Below are 6,518 nucleotides of genomic sequence, written 5' to 3'. Positions count from 1 at the left end.
TACAGCTAGCTTTAAAGGCATTGATAATTTTTCACATTCACATGACTACAGTCATAAAGAGATTAATTTATACTGGGATAACTAAAAGGGACATTAGTAATCACTAATGTTTTTTTTCAACCTTTTCTCTTATCCATGGAAATTAAGGCTGTGGTGTAAAAAAAATTAGGGGTCATCTGTCTAATCTATCCCTCAAGTGAATAATTCCTGATTAAATATCAAATAAATGAATCAAAATGTATTTTCTTACTGACTTAGAATTCAAGCAAATGATGACAGATCAAAAAGCAAATTTTCAATAGCAATCATCTGTATAGGAAATATGCTTGTTGAGAGAACAGGACTGAGCCCAAGAGGGTATCCCTGTTCAGGCCTTACATTTTTAATGAAAATTAAATTTTTGCACAAAAATGAAAGTATTATGACAATGAAAAAAATAAAGATGAAATTGCACATTCAATTTGGAAATATATCATAAATTAGCACCTATTAAATTACAGCAATTTTTTGCCTCATCAGCTGTGCATTGATTTGTCTGTCATGCAAGATTTCCCAGGGAAAACTCAACGGACAAGGATGTTTTAAAAATTAAAAATTAGATAGCTAAAGTTAGCATCTCAAGAGCAGTAGCAAAGTACCTAGCTATTCTGAAACGTTAAACCACAGCAATTCTTACTGATATGTGTTTTCCATGTAGTTAGGTCGTCTCACTTGTGAGAGCATTGAAAATCATCACCCTGCTGCCTTGAGAAGATTGCAAAATTTGGGACCTATTTGTGAGACCACTTCATAAGCCTGCATGTCCCACTCAAGTGACAATGCTTCTGATTTCATAGCAATGTTATTATGCTTCCTGAAAAATATTCTTTGTTTAGTGAAAAAACACTGTTTTCAGTAGGAGGTGTTAAAAAAAGATTCACCTCACATTCTCATCACTTCTGTATACAGGTCATCTTCCCCAAGCCAAAGAAGTGTCAGCATTCTGTACAGTCATGAGGGGAAAGGAGGGTATTAAAATACCTAATCCTCTCTTGCTGCCCTTAGGTTAAATAAATGCATCTCCCAAGATATAATCCTAACCATGCTCTTGCAGGGATTTTGCGTCAAATCAGATTTTCAAATGGAGGTTTCTGTATTTTTTCCTCCCCCAAAAAAGCAGATTGTGGGCAAGAGACTCACATTCAAACTTCAAAGTCCTCCTGAACATTCTATATTCAGCTCCTGCCATACAGGTAATGGTCACCCAGGCTTTAAATAGTATCAAGGGATGGTAAGAGCTGCAGAGCAGGTACTTCAGGTGACATGTTTCCTTAAAGCCTGCTGTCTCAAGGAGCCACACCTGTGCAGCTCTATTAAGGACCAAGGTTGCCTGTGTGTAATTTTCTGTCTTTTAGAAACAGGAAGAGACAAGAAGGCCCATAGCATGTCTCTCTCTCAGCTCCTGAGCTGCCCCAGCAGATCCCTTTCACCAGCTTTTGGACAAAAGAGGTTGCATGTCTGGATTATGCACCCTGTGCAGTGTTTCAGGGAACCTCCTGACTTACACCTTAATGTGCTAGTTTGGGGTGTGGTGAGTCACTGCTGTTTAAACAGCATAGGTTGTGACCATGATGCAGCACCACATGCAAGTCTCTAAGTAGCTGACCAGGCAGTTCTCCAGGTTATTTGCCATTTCACCTTTTCTCTAAAAGGTCAACAAGAAAATTATGTAGAAAACATTCCACGTAAATCATAAAGCATGCATGAAAATTAGTTGATTGGATGCCTCAATATCACACTTAATAGAAGCATCCAAAAATATGTTTGTTCTCACTTCCTGATAGCGTTTAAATTTGCACCAGCATTACTACACACTTGTCAGGTTTGACACTTCTCTGTGCTCACAGGGACTGAAATCAGAGCAGCTGCATTTCACTGGATTCATGCAGAGAGAAAAGATCATAAAAAGACCACACATTTTAAAGCCAGTTTGGCTGATTCAGAGATGGAAGACAAATCCTACTGCTCAGTGGGGAACAAAGCCAAAAGTTGTCAAGCCAGTCAGTTCAGTAGCATCTACATTATCAGTTAAGTACAAGGATAAGTCTTTTCTCAGTTCACTTCACTGGCTTCCCCACAAACCCACTCCAATCATTAGATTAAATATCAGGAAAAAGTTTTTCACATAGAAGATGGCTGAGCACTGGAACAGGTTCCCCATGCAAGTGGTCACAGCACAAAGCCTGTCTGAGTTCAAACAGCTCTGGAACAATGCTCTCAGGCCCATGGTGTGACTCTTGGGATGTCCTGCACAGGGCCAGGAGGTAGACCCAGTGATCCTGCTGGGTCTTTTCCAACTCAGCATGTTTTATGACTTACACACAAGAACATGCCCAGTCCCACGCGAGGCCATGATGAGAGCACTTACCAGGGGGTGGGATGGTGTTCAAGGCACCCGCTCAGCATGTAAGCATAGACCCAAACTTCAGGAAGCCAGACTAGGAAGGCCAGCACATCAGCAAGACCCAGAACTCAACCTCTAAACACATTGTGAAAAAAATCACCCTGTATAAATGTAAACATTAAACATTGGTCTAACTCCTCATTCCTCTGAAAATTAAATTTGCTGAACTGCTGTATAGAATCAGATGCTACGGAGTCATGTAGATGTCCATGTTGCCTTTCTGATATCCAAACAGATAATTTTATCTTGGCCAGCATCTGTGGAAAACCAGAAGCACTTTCAGGCAGGAGGAGGAGAAATTAGGGCTGGCAGCATAGAGAACCAGCTTAGGAGATCTCAGCCAGGCACAGGGAAAAGTGCTTTTCCCGCACAGAGAGGGAGAGGGCAGACAATGCACACAGAGGATCTGCAGGCAAGAAGGAGAGCAAAGCAATGGGAGATTGCTGAATTGGAAGCATGTCACTTCAAAAAACAGAGAGGACAGGAGAGAAAACTATTTTCACCCCTAAGTTCCTTTCACTGTCTAAAGCTAAATGTATCTTAAAATGTACAAATTTTGAGGAGACAGTGGTAAGCAGGAAAAGGAAGTTAATTATTTTATGTGCTTCATGCAGATCCTAGCCATGGATTGGTTGCAAATCTTTCTGTCTGTATACACTTTAACAAGGACATGTAAGCTCTGCAGAAGCTGCTCTTCTGATCTTCTGGCAAATGTATATTCCCCATAAAGCAGATAAACCTAACACCACACTCAAGCTGCCCTCATGAGCCCTTTCATGTAAAATGCACTTACAGGCACAAACTCTGTCACAAAACCTTCTTGAATAACACTGGAAGGAATAAATTCTTAATTCAGTTCTGTGGGTTTCCTTGAAAAATCATCTATAATGATATTTTTCAAAATATATTAATATAAGAATAAAACCCAAACTATATGTTTTCTCCCTTCTTTTCTCATGGTTTCTCCCTTTGTAGCAAGGCACAAGGACTACATAAAATGGCCTGTTAGGAAAACCTGAGACAACTGGCCAATATCCAAGCCATATGAGAATGTGCCTACACAAGGTTTCATACAGACACCATAGAGAGGAAAGTATTACTCTGTAACAAAGGAAGTTTTTTTTTACTGAAAGAACTGTAGCTGTACTGTGTAAATGTTTGACATTCATGCTGTATGAAGCTGACTTCCACTTTACTTGTTTGATCATTATTAAATGACATTTGGAATTGCTGCATTAGACTGACTCAACAGAGTAATTGTCAAGTCTCACAGGAGTGAGACAATAAGCTTCTAAGAAGCCTCACTTCACCATGTTTAAATATTAGACACATTGCTTTGCTCCCTGTTGGGACTCAAGGGAGTGCCAGCACACAGATCACAAGATCCCACCTCTAAGGATGCAAAATAGTTATGTAACAAATAAAGTGAGAAAAGCAATTTGAGCTCAAAATTTATCCAGCTTGAAATTCTCTCTTAGTATATTTGAGAGGCATTTACATAAATGACCAAGGAGTAACAAAAAACCTTTTGCTCATTACAGATTTTAGGTTAATATATACAAAACCAGGCACATATATAGTGTTGAACTCGGTACGACACTGGAAGATTTTTGTAGGATGTTTTGATTGTAATGTTACATCTAATCAACTCCATTAAAAAGATTCAGATTTATTCAAAACCTTGTTTCTCACTGAATTACCCTACTACTGCATTACTAAGATTTTTTGAATGCCAGAATAGAAATGGCAACTCTCTATGTTGGGATAAATGGGATTACTAGAGGATCCAAACAATCCTGGCCTCTGCTCTGCCATTTCTCTAAAAGCTGTAAGTAAAAGGTTTGGAAACAGAAAGAATTTATGGAGGATTGAAAAGAAAAAAAAAGCCTCTAAACTAAACAAAACAAAACAGGTATCCATCCATGACATGCAATTAGTTCTGTTCCAAGTACTTAATCCTGTGAGAAGGCTCTGAAAATCTTATTGCTCTAAAATAAACAAATTATCTGGTTTATGTATTTGTCATTGTTCAGAATGATGCACAGTGCCATGAAATTGAACAAACACTTCTCCAAGGCAGTTAAATGTTATGCCATCCTGAAAAGTATTAAAATAATCACAACTAAGAGACTGGCTGTCTTGGAATTTTAGGGTTTTTATACCTCCAGTTTGTTGAAGTTGAAAGGCTTCTCACAACAGAGTAAAACTAAAGAAAAAAAATCTTGCAACTGTATTTCCCCTTTGTTAATATAACTCTCCGTTTTCTAGCAATTATTATTTATAAGTTTAAGGCAATTATTATCACTGTATTTTTTTAGCTACCTTTGCTATAATTATGGTATGATGTTATTACAAAATGAAAGTTTATACGAGGATGCAAAATATAACTTGAGTGTCACAGATTCTAATTTTTAGCACAAAATAAACTATTTATGAGCCGCCCATCTTATGATGAACAGAATTTTAGCTGAAACATTTTGCAACCAATATGCTGACAATACAGACTACTTCAGTAAGCAGTCTTAACTGACACATATTTTTGGAGGCTATTTAAAAATTTACTACTAGGCATTTAATCTCATTTATTGGGTTGATAAAAAACCAACCAAACAAACAAAAAAACCCCAAACCAACAAAAGTTCATACCACAGAAATAAAATCCAAAATAATAAAAAGAAAACTGGGGGGAACTGGAATGTGAGATTTGAATTAATGAGATATGAATTAAGAAAACATGTCTATTTAATGTTATGTTCAAAGCCATGGGAATCAAAACAGTTTAGATTAAATAGAATCAGATCCATTAAGAAATAAATAGACATACTGCAGACTTACTGGTGAAAACTGAGCTGTTTATAGGAGCACACAAAAGTCTCGGGCACCTGCTACTAACGCAGCCTCCCATTCATGGATAGAAAAATCGAGGTGAAGAAAACCTAGCAAAACAAAGCATTTTTTCAAGTACCAGCTTTGGAAAAACCATGGCTGTGAGCTGACTGATACAGAGAGACAAAGAAAACTTATTTCCCAAGAACAACCCAGATGGAAATGTCCTCACAAAACACTAGACAGTAAATAAAGTGATATTTCAAGAACACCAATCTCCTTTTCCTGTAGGCTAGAAAAGTTCATTAACCCACATGTCTAAAATTTTCAAGAATTTTCCTTGTGGCACACCCACACTATCTCCTTCTTATACATGAAGAGCACCCAATAAAATTGTTTCATGGCAAATCAAAGCCATGAATATCTCCAGGCACATGACATAAAAATCAGCATGTTTTGTTTTGTTTTAAACACAAGTTGTCCTCTCTAAACACAAAGTCTGTCCCACAACTGTAAGTCATAGTCTAGCCTTGTTCAAAGATGAACAGTGCCACCAAAAAGCTTACACCTCTTAACTTTCTTTACCCTAAAAATACTTGAGGCTGTACCACACTTTAATGTGGGAAAATAATTCCATGTGAAGCTTGGTAGGTTTTTATTTCTCAAGACACATTTCGACTTAGCAAAGCTCAGCACTGTGGTTCATGGGCACATGCAGCCCATAACACCCCTCAGACCTGCCTGTGACCCAGGAGCTCAGAACTGATGGCCATAAAAGCCCAGAATCAGAATACTCCTTGAAGCACAGCACTGGATTCACATACAAAATTCTCCCTTTTCACACCCTGGTGGCAAGAGTTGTGTGCTAGAAGCACTGCAACACTACATTACCAGTAACTAGTTCCATTTTTTGTGTGTGAAGACAGGACACAAAAATAAGGGCAGGGCTCTTAACAGCTATACTTTTCCACGAAAGACAATAAACCAACTACTGTTTGCTAACTCAAGAGATCCTAAACATTATAATTATGTATGTCTTTAGAAGTAATTATTACTGTCAACTTTAATTCTGCTCAGCAGGTAATGCTGATGTCTCAAAAGCAATTCAATAAAATTAAAAAATAAATTAAAGTAACTAGTTATTCACAAGTAATATTCCCTGGCATCATGGAAACAACCCATAGCTCTTCACTGTCTGTTAAGCACATGACTTCATATGTCTTTTCCATTTCTTTTATTTCCATTACAT

Source organism: Camarhynchus parvulus, chromosome 1 (assembly GCF_901933205.1).
Source record: "Camarhynchus parvulus chromosome 1, STF_HiC, whole genome shotgun sequence".
Classification (NCBI taxonomy): domain Eukaryota; kingdom Metazoa; phylum Chordata; class Aves; order Passeriformes; family Thraupidae; genus Camarhynchus; species Camarhynchus parvulus.
Note: the sequence above shows the minus strand (reverse complement) of the source record.